Below are 18,192 nucleotides of genomic sequence, written 5' to 3' on the forward strand. Positions count from 1 at the left end.
GTGCGCTCATTGGCTCGGCCGCCAAACGCTAGGCGAGCTCACTGATTGGTCAGTGTTTTTCATTAATAATTCGTGAACGAAGCCACGGGTTGCATTTTCGCCGAGGAAAAAGTTACTTCAAATGATCCCAGGAACTTCTCATTTCCGGTTTGCGAGACATTTTTGGTACACCCCGTATATATATTATTCGCAAAATGAAACCAACGAAGTATCTGAAATAATTCCACCTTACAAATGATTATTTCTTATCCGATTTCGAATAAAGTGTACCCAAGCCTTTCACTGAATTTTTATTCAACTATAAATCCATCTCTGGAAATCTAATGACAGCACACGTTCACAACGAGAAGAACGAAAAATGTGCAACAATGACTGTGTAAAAAACGAATCTGCCATCTAAGTGCCACAAAACCTTCAATTCCGAGGATCATCGTCTATTCTTTTGTGTAGAGGGAGAGGTGAAATCCCGCGCAACCCTAAGAAAACCCATGCACGATCGTTCTGGAAAGACGCCACATCGGCTGGTAGAATGTTCCACCCTGTTAAGAAGGGACGTGTCGTTCGTTGCGCGCATCGATGGGCGCATGTTTCCGGGTGTGGGTGGCAATAAAAAGTAAAAGGGAAACCCGGGGCTCGTGTTTAACGGCGGGGCGACGAGGAAAGAAACAATGGCGGCCGGGCAACGTGTCCCGCGGAGATAATCCGGCGGTGTTTACGATTGAGCAACCGCAAGAATGAAAACAAACGACGGTCTGGTCGGGGCTGGAGTCCACTCTTACGGGCGCTGCGGATAATAAGCGGTGCTGGAATGACTGTAAACCAAGATTTGCTGGTCGTCCACGGAACGATAAGCAGCCTGGCGTCTAAATAGCCACCGATTCTCCAGAGATTTTTGTTACTTTTTTTCAGCCACGTTCGCCGAAACTCGGCAATAGGAGAGGACGCTCCTCGATTCCCCTAGTTTCCTATTGTTATCAATCCGAGAACTAACAAAAAAAAGTAAAACTGTGTCTTGTATTGTAATGTTTAACAAAATATACGATTACGGTTGAAAAACTGAAGATGTCCTTGAAATCTCCGAAAATTCTGCAGCTGCGACAAAAATGATTATGTCCGTATTATACATCTCTCTGAACGGAAAAGCTTTTGTTAGTAAAGTTTTTCGATACCTCAACAAATAACAGAGATACTTAGACGGCCTCCTTTAACTGAGACACCCCGTATAATTGCCCCAAAGTTTTACACCCCTGTCTCCTAAATCTTTGGATCTTAATCCCAAAGAAAATCTATTGGATGAATAAAACTAAAATGTTTTTGTTTTCGTTTAATATATTTGCATAAATGTTAAGAGAATAGAACAAATTAATAAAGTAATGTCAATATCTTTTTATTGAACAGTTTTAGCCACTTTTAAGGAGGCTATTCTGCGAATCCAGATACATACCTACATTCAGGATAACGTGTAGTCGCTGCAAACTTATTATTTATTGCTATTACTATCGTTTATGGCTGAGTTTCATACTACTTGGTACTATAGTTTTAGTCGCATTCTTCCAGGAGATAACATAAAAGCCAACAAATCACAGTAGTGGGCTTTGCGGGTATCACATTACGTGGTGATTGAAGAAAACAGTTATGCAATCGCAATTGTTGAATAAACAAATGGGGCGCTGCCACAGGGTATGATTAATATCTTGTCTATTCCAACCGCACGTACATTTGGGGCAAGGCGAGGAGGTAAGACTGTAATTACTCATCTCTTCATAAAAGTGCTAAAAATAGTTAATCCCTTTACACGACCCTCTTCCAACCGCAAGCTCATTGATGTTAAAACAGAAGCAAGCTGTTTAGAAGCCCCTCTAAGATCCGTGAAAGGAAAATTTAAGAGAGGTTATTGAAGATATATTCGAAACATCCTTAGCAAATACGTCAGCCCATTTTTTCCCCGTTTGAATTTTATTTTGTTGCTTATTTTAAATATAAAACGGTTGATCTTTATCTTGAGCAAAGGATAATTCGAGGGTGTTAAGCAAGAAAAGAGAGAATCGAAGAAGCTTATAAACCTTTTGTTAGGATTGCTTAAAGCAGGATCGACAGTATCGTTCAGAATGAGACATTCGGCTGTCTGTATATTGACGTGCCTGTACTTCATGCTAATATCAAAGAAAAATCGAGAAATATCCTCTTTAAGAATTCCGATGAAATTCAGCAAAAGATTCTCGATATAACTGTAATTATTGTCAGCAAAATTTAAGAGCTATTTAAATCCTTTTTTTATGTATTGTTTATTTTCTAATAATTCATTATAACTATAGTGACACAATTTTAGATCGGAAAAATTAGACAAGAGAACGTGTAAACATCATGATCATTTCGTTTTCAAAAAAAATAAGAAGAAATTTATACGGTTATTAAACATTTAAATATGCGGCGGGGGTCGCTCGTCAAATTCGAGTTGGATACAGAAACTGTTTGCTGGTGAGCCTCGACATTTCCACTTAATCGGTTATTATATATAAATATTTATTATTTATATTTATATTTATATATATTATTATTATAATATTATATTATACTATATATTATACTAAATATATAATACTATATAATAATATAGTATAATATAATATAATATAATATATAATACTATATATTATACTAAATAATATATATATATAATAAATATAAATATAAATATTGGAAAACATTTCCCTAAAACAGGAGAAAATTATTGATAACGTGCACAGATTTTTTAGTCGAAATGATTCGACTTTTCGCGAACAGGAAAATGTAAAATGTTTGAAAGGGTCGAAATAATTTTGTTCGCGTGTGTAGTTTCGAATGCATTCGATAGAGATTAGTTCGCGGGAGCTAGACTAAAAGCAGAATTAGTTAGATAAGTCGTAAAAATTCCATGTAATCGCGTTGGTAGATATTCAGAGACCGTTTATCAGAATCGGGGAGTGCTTTTAATCGTGGGTCAGTGAACAAGATACAAGGGGACGACGACGGATAGCCAATCGATAAAATACCGGACCTCGTTCGCGATCGACTCTACCTCCCCTGTCTCTGCGTTCGATGAAGATTGTCCACACTATTCGAGCTCGTTTTACACCGATTGCACTCCTTTGATACGATTTATATAACATCATTTTTTACCATTTCTGTTCTGAGTTCAAACACCGTTGCCGTGTTCGTAAAACGAACATACATTTTTCTCTTCCGAGATAGTTTCACGGCCACATCTTTTTTTCGTTTTGGAAATGAGCCATTTATTTTGAAAGTGGCATAAGTGACTTTTTCAAAAAAGTCGAGTTAATGGTAACCCTAATTACAATTGAACGGTATCTTTTCATTTAAAAAAAATTTGCAATCAATAAGTTGAGAACTATTGAGATTTGTTCGAGAGAAGTTTTGCTAATTAACGGTATAACAAACATGTTTATTTTGAAAGTGGCGTAAGTCGCTGTACTCGGGAAATTAATTGCGGGGCTTAGTGTAAAAGAAATAGAAACGTGTGATAAGTGTGTGTGAAGTATTGTTTTGAATTATTTTCAGTATTTTTAACAAAATTGTGATCACTGGACTTATTTTTATAAGTGCGAAAGAATAGTGCAGTTTTGTAAATTATATTATAGTGACGTGGTGGCTACCTCCAGACCCGCCAGCAGATGGCTATAAAATGTTTTATAAACTAACTTTAGATGAAAAAGATGAATTTCTAACTTTGGATTTGTCACCAAAAAGAGGAAGACCTAGGCGTTATTCACAAATAGAAATGGATCCGTTATACGATGGATCTCGTCCTGTTTCTTCAGCAAAATACAAAGACATGATGGACTTGCTTAATTATATACCCCCAATATACCGCAGTTATTTGAAAAATTTGAAACAAAACACGATTTCCGAGGACTTAATCACTCCTATCGATGACGAAAATTAAATTGAACTGATGTATTTTCATATAAATTACTTATACTTATGTTTCAAAGTGTACTAATTATTTTTGTATTTTATGAATATTAAAATAAGAAATACTTAAATCTAACCTTTATATTAAATATGTTCATGGTATAAATTATTATTATATATGTAATTTATTCAACAATTTTAGTAAATCACTGTCCTTTCGAAACATCACTTCGGTAAAATACGTCGGACAAAATTAATATATGTCAGTCATTTTTCTAAACTATTTATTTTGAAAGTGGCATAAGTCACTTTAGCGTAATGAAAAGTGGTGATTCTTTAATGTTTATACGAAATTATTTATACTGAGAAAAATATTAGTATCCTGAGATAACAAATACAAGTAAATCTTCTCGAAAGTTAGCATCCATATTTTGAAACGTGTTAAAACGCAAACCCTTAAATATATCGACTTAAAAATAAAGTGACTTATGCCACTTTCAAAATAAACGGCTCAAATGTCATGACAAGCAACGAAGAAAGTATTGGAGCGAAGTACAACTACGCTAACAACAAGTCAAAATAATTTTTAAGCAACAAATTAAGGAATTGTTATTAAGTTAACATTAAACTTTCTTACCCTTAACCGTGTGGATGTGTTAATAGGTAAATAAATTGTTCTGTTTACATTTTTCGCGAATATAAGGAAACGTCTTACACTTTAATTTGACGAATGGTATTTTATTCATTGGGTCATATTTCAAGCAAACATGTAAAATTATATTATCATTGTAGAAAAGAATCGTATAATATTTATAACAGACAATAGGTGAATTTTTTAGCAGAGGAACGTATCCAAGTTAGACATTTGCAGCTTCACTGTACAGATAAAAATGATCATAAAAATGGAAGAACGTAAAGAGCCTCAAATGCTTAGAAAAAGCAGGAATTATTATATATGCTTCTAAAACCGAGTTACAGCAAAAATTGAGCTATCTTTCATATCAATGAGAAAATAAATAAAATACTTCGGTTCCCATGGACACATCGCCGAGTAAATTTTGTAAAAAAAAAAGTATCGGGCGCCTTGGTTGCCGGAATTCGGCGCCACTGCAACTGATAAGTGTTATTTCACGATAACAGACGTGTGCATCGATCGGAAACGAGACACTTTCGATCGATTTCGAGTGCGTTTCAACGCCGTGTATCCCTCACGAACGATGTAATCAACGAAAGAATCGTAACGTTTCCACGACAAGAAAAATATACATAGGATAAGTCAGGGAGAGTTCGACCAATGTTTGAAAAAAGAAAATCGTATTGCTGTGGTTTTCCAGAATTTTATTGTATTAACCGAATTACAGAAATGTTTAAGTAATTTAACATGTATGTAAACAATATTTTGCGACAATTTAAAATATATACGATACATATAATAATATATAATATATATTAACCGAATGCCAGCAATGTTTAAGTAATTTAACATATATGTAAACAATATTTTGCGACAGTTTAAAATATATACTAGCATTTTTTCAAGCAGAAAACAAAAATAGAGTAAATGGACGATCTCGCTCGAGTAACCTTGACTGTAGCTTAAAAAGTATTATAAATAAAGAACGTAATTCTTATGTTATTTTTTTTCTTCAGCTTCTCAAAAATAAATCATAAAAATTCTCATATTTGGAACATCCCGCGTGAATCAATCGACTACACCCCATGTATATAGTCCTCTCTGTATCTCACGCATTCATTTTGGTTCTATTCTTCTAATTATTAACACTATGCCGTCCGGTGGCACCACGCTGGTGCTATGCAAAAACTATCTGTTGTAGCCGGTGGTACCACTTTGGTGCCATTTTAAAAAACTGAAATAACATTTGAACTATATTTCTTGGTTGTTAAAAGGCATCAAACTAACTATAGCATTGTGCTTATTTAACTAAGAATTAAGTGCGAATATTCTTGGATGACTTATCTTAATTTTAGGAATTTATATTACCATCTTCGAAATTTGTTTTTAAAATCTAAAATTTCCAAGCAATTATGCCGGCGTCAAACAAAAGAATCATATCTAAGATCTGCGGACGGCATAGTGTTAATAAAGATTGTTCTAATTGTTTTCTAAGTTTCTTTATATTCTTCCCCCTTTTAATTGAAACATTGACCGCTGCATTCAATTTGTCCAGTTGCTAACACTCACGGATAATAAAAAATAACATAACAATAATAATAATAATAATAATATTATAATATAACATTTACGGATATCATAAAAATGGGAGTGAGAGACATCTATAACTGAAATCGGCGATTACTTAGTTGCCAACCCAATAATTATATATTATAATATTATAATAATAATAATATCGTTATAACATATATAATAACATATAATTATAATATATATTATTATAATAATATTTTTAGAGCAGATCAATTTTTAGAGTACCTCATAATTTTGTCCATTGTTTGTAATCGAGTTTATAAGATTATAACCAATATATATGTTATACTGTAACAATATATATTATTATAATAATATTTTTAGAGTATCTCATAATTATATTATTAAATTATATTATTTACAATATTATTACAATCATTGGACAAAATGATGAGATACTCTAAAATTTTTAGGAATTAACATTTCACCTTAAATCGGATTGTGTGCGAAAAATTACGTGTTCGAAAAATCTGTAGCCTTTAAACATGACCGAATAACAAGGATCGTTACCAATACTTTAACATTGAAGATAGATATTCTTAATAAATTCAGGTTGCTTAAACATATGGAAGGAAAACAAAAGTCTAGAGATCATTCCAACCACAATTCATCTTTCTCCAACCGTCTTTAATTAACTCAAATTGTTTTTAAATCGAATACACTGAATACAGCGACGCCGGTTGCTAATTCGAATGATCCTCGAGCGCAAAGCTTTGAAATTTTGAGAGCTGGATTAATATTTATGAAACACAGAGGAAGAAAAATCCCTTTCGCGAATAATTCCCCACTGTGCTGCCGGAACACCGGCCCGTAAAAAGCGGCGTGCGATCAACAAACGCGGTTTTTTGCCGTTCGGCGGACGAATTTGAAATAATTCCAAGCCGCGGTCGGCTTTTAATTAAAAGAGCAAGGAATCCGTGGATCATTCGGCAATTTAGAGGTGGTACGCGGGCTCCGAGATTACCCGCTCTTAATCCAACAGCAGAAGTGTTTCGCGAGTGTGTTTGCGAAGCGTATTAGCCGCGGGTCGGCCGGATTAATAAAGTTAAAAATGCACTTTGCGGCGGACGTGCGATAATGATAATTTCGCTGGAGCCCTACGAACGAAAAAATGGAACGCTGCCGAACGAGAGCCGGTCGATTTTTTATCGGCACACGATTTTAATTGCTTCCACCTCGTTGATCAGCTACCAGCCTTCTCCGTGATATTTTTTTTTTTACATTTTATGGAAGACGATGTACGGGATGTGTTTCGTGGTTTTGGATAACTGTCGTCGAAATGACGGGTTACAAATTTTTTTAATTTACGATTATTCAGATTGTGAAGGTACGTTCATGAGTTATTTGTTCAATATATGTATGTGTTACTTGCGACAAATATTACAATAATACTAGTTAAAAGTCAGAATAAATGTCTTGTTGTTACTTTTATAAACTAATATAAAACAGCTGTTTTCAGTGCTTTAAAATCTGGTGTTAAAAAGAATCAAATGTTACGCTCGATTTTTCTTTACAGTAAAAATGCACGGAGTTTCATGCAATGTTTATGGTTTTACATGTACGAAAATCAATGCGTCTGTAGATTATTAATATAAACGATAATAAAATGCTATATTTCAGTTATTATATCCAGTCAGTATTTATAGTAACTTAATCTTTAGAAGAAAAAGTCAAATTATATAAGTCAACTATAGATCGGTCAAGTGTTGAGTGTGTATACTTTTAATACTACTTTTATACTATTGGATACTTACTACTATGTAAGTATATTTATATTACATTTATTATATATATATATATATATATATATATATTATTTTATTTATATATATATATATATATATATTATTTTATTTATATATATATATTACATTATATTTTGTTATTTATTATATATTATATTATTATATTTATATTTATATATTTATATATTTATACTACTTAATTGTACTTATGATTTATTATTATTATATAATTATTATTTTCATTTTTTATTATACTCTACACTTCAATGAATACAGATAACTTGGTTTTCTATCGTATTATGAATAGATGCACACTCTCTCAATGCTCCTAAAATATGCTTTTCAAATCCTAATTTTGCGAGCTGCTTTCATCCCCACAATGTGGTCGTGGATGATTTCCAATACAAACACGTACGTGCCAAATATATTTCTTCGACTTCTATATCCAACTTGAACCTTGATCAAAATCGCTGTGTCTCATTAGGATAATTCTTCTGCAAGAAAAGAAAATTACCAGAACGTGTACAAAAATACAATTTATTTCCAGAAAACATTTTCAGAAAGCATAAAAATCACATTCTTTTTTCAATTCGTTGATTAGGTCTGACCTTTCATATTACTATTTCACTTTGTTCACACGAATTTACACGAATAAATATAGAAAATTAAGACAAACACGTGACATTAACTTTTTGTGAAAAAAATACTAAAAATTAAACGTGAAAAATTAAAAAGGTTAAAATAAAATATCAAATACTGCAATCGAGAAAGATTCGGCGCATAAGGAAAAAGACGAAATTAAGCTTATAAGAAAAGATGCACATTCGGACAAGCTATAAATATCCAGAATGATAATTTATATAAAATATAGTTCTTCTAGATATTTCAACTTATTCATACAGAATTTTCATTGCTTTCATTTACGTGGTTGCATACTATTCGCATAAATGCGTCAACGAATAAATAAGGAATAACGAATTCGTTGTCCACTTCTCATCCTACATGTGAGCCGTTTATTTTAAAAGTGGCATAAGTCACTTTGTTTTTAAGTCGATACACTTAAGGGTTTGCGTTTTAGGATACTGATATTTCTCTCGGTATAAATAATTTCGTATAAACATTAAAAAATCACCCCTTTTCATTACGGTAAAGTGACTTATGCCACTTTCAAAATAAACGGCTCATGTGATAACAGCTATGGTTACGGTGAATATATTCTATTCTATTGTGCGGACGATTTCGAAGCGCGAACTGCGATTATTGGTCAAATCAATTCGATATTCCATAAACATTCGTTCGCGCGATCGTTAATTCATGGAGAACTAGCAACAATTAATCGGGAACTAACAATGATATTTAATTCATTCTTAAATAAAGGACATCGCGGCTTGTGAAACCCTGTAAAATTATTAACGCACGCACGTGTCCAGCTGTTTATCACAAACAGCATTCAATCCGAATTTGTTAGTACCTGTCGCCGCACCACTTTCATCGCGTTCATTCCAAAGCTTTGTTTAATTTCGACACGCGGTTTGCCACATAACGATTTATGAAACTTGCAACCATTTGAAGGAATTAATAATATTAACTATTATTAATATTATATATCATTATATATATTATTATTATATTATTATTATATTATTATATATATATATTATATTATATTATTATTATATTATATATATTATTATATATATATTATATTATATATATTATTATTATATTATTATATATATTATATTATATATATTATTATTATATTATTATATATATTATATTATATATATTATTATATATAATTATATAATATATATTATTAATATTATAAATAAATTAATATTAATATCACTTTACACCTATTCTGAACAAACATTTAAAAAAGTGCCTAAAAATCCTTAAAGTGGTGCACATAAAAGTTGCGGCGCCCTCCATAAATAAGATCTTGCAATGAATATAGCAAACGAAAATAATTGTTAAAACAGCAGCCTCTGTGATGCAGCTGGTTCTTGTTATTCATTCATACATAAAACTTTTTTCATACGTCTATAGCACTCGTTGACAGTGTTTTACTACATTACTTTTAATTTATGACAATCATGCACGAAGCAAATCGAATTTTATTTAATATCAGATTCTGTTCATCAAATTTTATAAATAGCCTACGAAAATTCTGCACAAGATTTATTATAAACGTATTAATTACAAATAAGGTTTATGCAGCGTAAAATCTCTCCTTCTAAGAGGATTACGACTTGTAATCTACGCAATTTATTAAATTGCATAAATCTGTACATTGTTTAAATATGTAAAGTGAGAGTTTTCAATTTGCAAGAAGCAGGGGCCAAATAAAAATTGATCGGTTCCTCTAATTATTGTAACACGCTCGAAACAATACATCGATATTCTTCGATGGTATTAACTGAATTAGGTTCAACGATACAATTTTTCAAACGAATTTTCACCTTTTCGCATAAGACCCACCGTCTAATCTTCGACCCGTCGTCTAATTTCTGCACCTAACACTGTGAAACGCCTAAACTCCAAATAATATTTTTGCTGTTTAGCGTCGACACCGTGAATCGTTCGCCTCGGTGTTAGAAGAGTCAATTTGGCCAGCACTAAATCGTTGAAAAGAGATGCGTTCCCCTTCGGCGAAGAATAAAATAGGTCATCGTAGCGATTTACGCACGACAGTGTTAAACGTTTCAACAAATTCGATGTGTCGTTCAATGGATCTCTTGCTTCGGCTTTGTTCAGGGTCCCCCAGATTCGTTCCCTCGAATAGTTAAACCGACCGAGCAATTTACCACATTAGACCGCACTTGGCACTTCCTTGAAGAACAACCATAAGTCGCGCCGTTCACCGCGAATCACTAATTTTTCCGCGGAGGAGGGCCGTCACGGATACAATTCACACGCGGCGTAATTCCCTCGATAAGTCGTCCTTGCCATTTTTGTTTCGGTCTAATCTCAGCTCCTTGCAAAAAGGTCCGGTGACACGAAGTCGCGGAATTTTATTTGATCGATCTACCAGCCTGTTATTATTTTTTTTTTCGTAGACGTTCGAGAATTGAATTCATCGATTAACTAGTCAACCGCGGAGTGCAGTCTTAAAACTTCTATTATACATTGTACGAAAAAAAAATGAAGCGGAACGAGTACAGGTTACATTTTTATCCGATTAAAAAAGTCGAGAACTTTGTTGTGAAGGTTATTATTATTAAAAGTACAGTAATGTCCCTCTAATTGACGCTCAGATTGTGCACAAAAATGGACAATTTCGGAAGAGGAGATACGATTATTCGAGCCTTGTGGCTCCTTTTTAATAATTGTTGACAATTCTTAACTGTAAAAACAAACCGCAATGCTCGAAATAAATAATTATTTAAGGAACTCAGTTGACATTTTCAGTTGTAGTTGGTCGAACAATTTTCGAAGTTGGTGTTTGCTGAATTGCATATTTCTGAACAATTTGTTCAACACATTGGAGCACGAAATTTCATTTCATCTTTTCGAAATTTCGAGTTTTTACAGTCAATGGTAATTTGTTGTAATGTTCGCGTCTTTTTGGAATTAGAATTTAGACGAACATTATAGAAAAGTTGACGATGCTTGCAGAAGATATTGGTGATCGAACAAACATTCTTGTCGTTTCGCCAAATGTAAGATAATTTTTTATACTATTTTTTTATACTATTTAATAGTATATTTAATACTATACTATTTAACGATACTTTTAACGATAATGATCGTGATAAAAATCGCGAAAAGAAATACAAATTTCTACAATATTTGAGACTGACCGAACCCTTTCTCAACGTTGAATTGTCTTGTTTTGTATCCTATGAAAAAGAAACACTAATTTCTTCGTGTATAACGAGTTCTATCATCGAAATGTATAAATTATGATAACAAACATTTGATTTATTTATTCAGAGGATGCACACTGAAAGCAAATTCTAGATTTCTGTTATGATCATTTGACATGAAAACTGTAAACTTGGAAAGAAACCACATAGCATGGGGTTATGCTATCGAAAACTTTGCGCAGTGTGTTAGGTTTCTTACTTCGAGGTAACAGTTTTCGAAGTTTTATTTGCAGATTTTTGTACCAAATACGATCGATCTGTCACAGTTTACTAGTTTTACAGAAACTTTCAATTTTCTAACTTCTCGCTCGGATTCGTCTTTTGGCTACCAATGGAATTTTCGTGGCGACGCGCGACGGCCATGATAGATCGGAGCGACGCTGTCTGGAAACTTCTATCATTTCTGACAGGAACAATTAAAACTTTTATTTCGTTTGAAATGTCTTGAAATGTTAATCTATCATCGCATCGCACGTTGAACAACGAAACTGACGATAACATTTATTAACCCTTAAATGCATGATTTTTTGTTTTGAATTTTAAAAAATCGTTTTTTATAGGAATGTAGTCATTAGGTTACGTAAAAAATAAATAAAAACATCTAGGTAATAATATTAAGTATTTATTTTGAAAAAAAGTTGTATGTAGACCTTTGGCAACAATATGCGTTTATTACTAAAATTATTGTAGACGTAAACAAATGGTCATGTATTTATATTATCTATTAGTATAGGAATTTTCGCATTATTTATAAATGAAATGCAGCAAAGCAATTGCGATTTTTGTTGTGACACAAAGCAATTATAGGAAACTCGGAAAAAAATATCTCTCCAAGTAACACATTGAAGGTTACCACCGCATTCAAATGTCAAGAAACATATAACTTACTCGCCAAAAGTAACGTCAAGTCTTTTATTTCACACATGGTCTATTGTCTATTGCTATCAACGTGTGTTCAGAAACGCACATACTCAGGCTTTTGAATAAAATTAAGTGGAACTGGAATGTAGACAATTGGCAACAATATGCATTTAAGGGTTAATAACTTGTATTATCAAGCACCATACCGCAGATGTATCTTTTCCAAATAGTTTAGTTTAATAGAAATATTGAAAATATTTCTGATCGACTAATTGAAAGTGATTCGAATCAAATCATGGCAACGAACTCTAGTATTGATCGCGCACTGATCCATTCCTGACCTTTCCGTCGGGACCGTGAATAAATCGTGGTGACTATCTACCCTAAGCAATACAATTTCATTCATTTGTATCGCAATACAAATAACAAATATTTTTTTTACGCTTTATCCCTGTTTATATCGTTGCTATTCACTAACTTATACGTAGGGCAGAGGAACCGATTACTGTGGGGAGACTAATTGCTTTGCCCTTGTTTCGTTTTCGAGCATAATTTAGTTTGTATTTATCGTGCATAAGATGTATTCAATCTTTTTATTCTTCTGTTCGCTTTTCAATACAAATATTCAATATGTCTCGTTCGATAAATACGAAGTTAATTGTGCCGGATAACGAAACAAAGGCACAGCAATTGCCTTTGCCGTCTTCGCCCACATCTCAATGATTTTCCTATCAACCCTTCAAACACTCTATAGTTTTCTATTTTTTTAGTTATTTTTGTGCAGCCAAGTTTGAAGCATTACATTTAAAATTTCTGGTATAAATATTTATTTAAGGCTTCCGCATGCATTCTTGTATTCACAAGCATGTAACGAAGTCGTTGCGGAACGTTGAAATTAATTAAACTTATTACATGTAGATATAACACGATGACTACCGAGCGACTATCCTAAAAGTTCCGTAAAATCAAAATAATTCAGTTAAAGAGTCCAAAACTGCAGAGATAAAATTAACTGTGACATCGGAGCCTGGCGGACTCTACTGTAAATATCATTGCTTATTAATGCGTTTTTTAAATCGTAAGTTTAAGTTCGCTATGCGTAACATTCAAATATTTTGCAATAAAAGTATGCAATACATGTCATATTTAATCTCTATGTAAAAATTAATATTATATTCAGTTTATAAACAATATATTTTAGCGAGACAAACTCCGTCTCCGCATCGTTGCTGCAGATTTGGATGTACGCGGTTTAGAGGGTTAATTCTTCTAGATTTTGTAAAATCGATTGAAATTCGTTGAGTAAATATATTGTGAGAGGAAAAGAATTTTTTGAAGCTGCATAATACAGTGGAATCTCTATCCTCGAACCTTCGATGTTAAAATTCTCTATTATCCAAAAGTGTTTTATGCGTATAAAAGATATAGGGCGATCTATTGTATCTATAAATCACTAAATATTTATTCTAATTTTGTAACTAAATAACTGTTTCATTAACAGAACATCTTTTCTTCCGTTATTTGATTTGAACAACTGAATAGGCTCCACTGGATTTTAATCGAAGAGAATAGAGATAAATAAGAAAACTTTCATAGAAAGAGAAAGAAAGAAGGATGTTGCAAAATAATAATAAATAACTGTTTCATTAACAGAACATCTTTTCTTCCATTATTTGATTTGAATAACTGAATAGGTTCCACTGGATTTTAATCGAAGAGAATAGAGATAAATAAGAAAACTTTCATAGAAAGAGAAAGGAAGAAAGATGTTGCAAAATAATAATAAATAACTGTTTCATTAACAGAACATCTTTTCTTCCGTTATTTGATTTGAACAACTGAATAGGCTCCACTGGATTTTAATCGAAGAGAATAGAAATAAATAAGAAAACGTTCATAGAAAGAGAAAGAAAGAAGGATGTTGCAAAATAATAATAAATAACTGTTTCATTAACAGAACATCTTTTCTTCCGTTATTTGATTTGAACAACTGAATAGGTTCCACTGGATTTTAATCGAAGAGAATAGAGATAAATAAGAAAACGTTCATAGAAAGAGAAAGAAAGAAGGATGTTGCAAAATAATAATAAATAACTGTTTCATTAACAGAACATCTTTTCATCCATTATTTGATTTGAATAACTGAATAGGTTCTACTGGATTTTAATCGAAGAGACTAGAGATAAATAAGAAAACTTTCATAGAAAGAGAAAGGAAGAAAGATGTTGCAAAATAATAATAAATAACTGTTTCATTAACAGAACATCTTTTCATACATTATTTGATTTGAACAACTGAATAGGCTCCACTGGATTTTAATCGAATAGACTAGAGATAAATAAGAAAACATTCATAGAAAGAGAAAGAAAGAAGGATGTTGCACCGTTGATTATTCGGTCGACGAGCAAATTTTGGAGCAAGGTTCGCGTTCGAGTGTATCCAGAGCGGCAGATAAAGAATATCTGGAGCATGAGACGCGCCGCGGCGCGCCGTTGGAAACGTATGTTCGTTAAATTTATGCTATTGAAATTCGCGATAAAAGTCAGCGAGATATGCTTTCCGGTCGTCGGAACAGCGATCCGCCATCGCGGAACGAAGAGAATCTACGACCCTACCCGAAGAAACACCGTAATGCCGCGGAGCGTCGGCAAGGAAACGGGTTGTCCTTGATCGAATCAATCTAACCTAATTATCTCCATGAAAATCCAATCTCTTTTTATTACGCCCGTTTAATATTCATGGGTCCCCAATGGTTAATTATTCGACACGATGAACGGTTAATTTGGACGAAATCGAACGAAAAGTGCGGATTAATTAGGTGATTCGATTGTGGCCGGCGAGGTACCGCAGGAATCAATATTTTTGCTACCGTTGCGATTTTTATACCTTCCGACTACTATCAGAATAATTTTAGAATAATCTTTGTTACTACTAAAGATTATTTAAATTGCAATCTAGCGTCATTAATTGAACATGTTTGCAGGTTGTTGGGCCCAATAAAACCTATCAGCGATCAACGATTTCAGTTATTTTGCGATTAGGTTGTATTCAAAATACGTTCTATAAATAGCGCACTATTCATCGATTCCCTCGAATCGTCGACGAATCGCCAACGAAGCAGAGCAAACAGTCGATAAGATTTGTTGCTAGTTTTCATCGTACTCGTTCCGATAGTCCTGTATCGTTTAAATTTCGTATTCGCATTAAAGGAAGGACCGACTTTTATTTAATCAAGCGTTCAGCGCTTTTCGAATGGAGGAATTGAAAATGGACTGGAAGAATCGATGAATTTTTATCGAATGTTCGACGAAACGATAGAAAGTAAACGAAAAATCTCCTCTACATTCCGGCGATCGAAGACCCAGTTGTCCTGTTTCTGCCGACGGTACGCGGGAAACGTTACAGAATTGTCAATTCGCGACATTTAGGGTCTTCCAAATAAATATAACAAAATCTTTGATATCATATGAGCCGTTTATTTTGAAAGTGGCATAAGTGACTTTTTCAAAAAAGTCGAGTTAATGGTAACTCTAATTACAATTGAACGGTATCTTTCCATTGTTTAAAAATTTGCAATCAATAAGTTGAGAACTATTGAGATTTATTCGAGAGAAGTTTTGCTAATTAACGGTATAACAAACATGTTTATTTTGAAAGTGGCGTAAGTCGCTGTACTCAGGAAATTAATTGCGGGGCTTAATGTAAAAGAAATAGAAACGTGTGATAAGCGTGTGTGAAGTATTGTTTTGAATTATTTTCAGTATTTTTAAAAAAGTTCTGATCACTGGACTTATTTTTATAAGTGCGAAAGAATAGTGCAGTTTTGTAAATTATATTATAGCGATGTGACGGCTACCTCCAGACTCGCCAGCAGATGGCTATAAAATGTTTTATAAACTAACTTTAGATGAAAAAGATGAATTTCTAACTTTGGATTTGATGCCAAAAAGAGGAAGACCTAGGCGTTGTTCACAAATAGAAATGGATTCGTTATACGCTGGATCTTGTTCTGTTTCTTCAGCAAAATACAAAGACATGATGGACTTGATTAATTATATACCCCCAATATACCACATTTATTTAAAAAATTTGAAACAAAACACGATTTCCGAGGACTTAATCACTCCTATCGATGACGAAAATTAAATTGAACTCATGTATTTTCATATAAATTACTTATACTTGTGTTTCAAAATGTACTAATTATTTTTGTATTTTATGAATATTAAAATAAAAAATACTTAAATCAAACCTTTATATTAAATATGTTCATGGTATAAATTATTATTATATATGTAATTTATTCAACAGTTTTAGTAAATCACTGTCCTTTCAAAACATCACTTCGGTAAAATACGTCGGACAAAATGAATATATGTCAGTCATTTTTCTAAACTATTTATTTTGAAAGTGGCTCAAGTCACTTTACCGTAATGAAAAGTGGTGATTTTTTAATGTTTATACGAAATTATTTATACTGAGAAAAATATTAGTATCCTGAGATAACAAATACAAGTAAATCTTCTCGAAAGTTAGCATGCATATTTTGAAACGTGTTAAAACGCAAACCCTTAGGTATATCGACTTAAAAACAAAGTAACTTATGCCACTTTCAAAATAAACGGTTCATTTGATTCCATTACGAACGAGATTGCTACAAAAACGAACTCCACCCCCGAGTGTCGTCCTCGAATAAATCGTTCGGTTCCATTCGCACTCCATCGTCGCTCATTTTGACCAAAACCGAAGCGAAACTGAAGCGGACATATTTTTTACTCTACCAAGACCCGAAGATCGTTCCAACGAAACTACAAAATATTCCAAAACGAGTCAGAAGTTGCCGCCGCGACCACGACACGCGGGGGGTTTGCAAAACCGCGGAAAACGAAACCGCGGAAAGAAACGAACGAAGGGATATGATCGCGGGCAAGCAAGAAGAACGAACCTCTGTTGTCTTGATCGTAGCACCATGGATGATCCTCCATCTTTCCCGCTCGTGCGATAGGCGCCGCGTCGCACGGGGATGACCGGCGGGAGCGTCAAAATCGTGGCGAAAACGCGTCGTCGACCGAACTCGTACTGTAGGATCCGCGAAAAAGCTGTACGCGCGGGGGGGGGGGGGGTGATGCAGGGATCAGGGGAAGAGGAGGAGGCCTAGAGGGTGGTGGGAGGTGGGAGGGTGGCCGGGTGGTTGAGCGAGTAGGGAGGTCGTCGAAGGAATAAGAGGGCGGACGGGGCTCTCGGGTTACGGTGGCGAAAGTGGTGCGGGACCGGAGAAGAAAGCGTCGTAGTCGCGTCGTGACGCGTTGCGTCGGGGTCGCGGGACGCGTGACGCGCGCGATAGGTGTCAAACGCGTGGCGGACAGACAGTTGACATGACATGGGAGAGCAGCGCGAAGCGACGCGGCGGGACGCGGCCGTCGGGACGTCGTCGTCGCGTCGTCGTCGTCGTCCGCGGGCGTCGTTGTCGGCCGTCCGGCGGAATTGCGCAAGCGGTTCGGTGCGCGGGTTTGGCTCGGTTCGCAGCTGCGCCGTTCGCCCTCGGCGAGGAAAGCCCGATCCAGCGAGGCATTAT

The 18,192-nt window shown here is 34.2% G+C and overlaps 1 long non-coding RNA gene across 1 annotated transcript in view; it reads right to left on the minus strand.

The window, feature by feature from the left end:
- Nucleotides 1-18,190, minus strand: part of LOC117224740 (uncharacterized) — a 37,900-nt gene extending 19,710 nt beyond the window's left edge. The window contains exon 1 of the long non-coding RNA XR_004491317.2: nucleotides 17,563-18,190. This is a non-coding gene — a long non-coding RNA (uncharacterized LOC117224740). The remainder of the gene's footprint in view (nucleotides 1-17,562) is intronic.
- Nucleotides 18,191-18,192: the final 2 nt, after the last annotated feature.

The sequence above is a fragment of the Megalopta genalis genome, unplaced genomic scaffold (genome assembly GCF_051020955.1).
Source record: "Megalopta genalis isolate 19385.01 unplaced genomic scaffold, iyMegGena1_principal scaffold0020, whole genome shotgun sequence".
Lineage (NCBI taxonomy): Eukaryota > Metazoa > Arthropoda > Insecta > Hymenoptera > Halictidae > Megalopta > Megalopta genalis.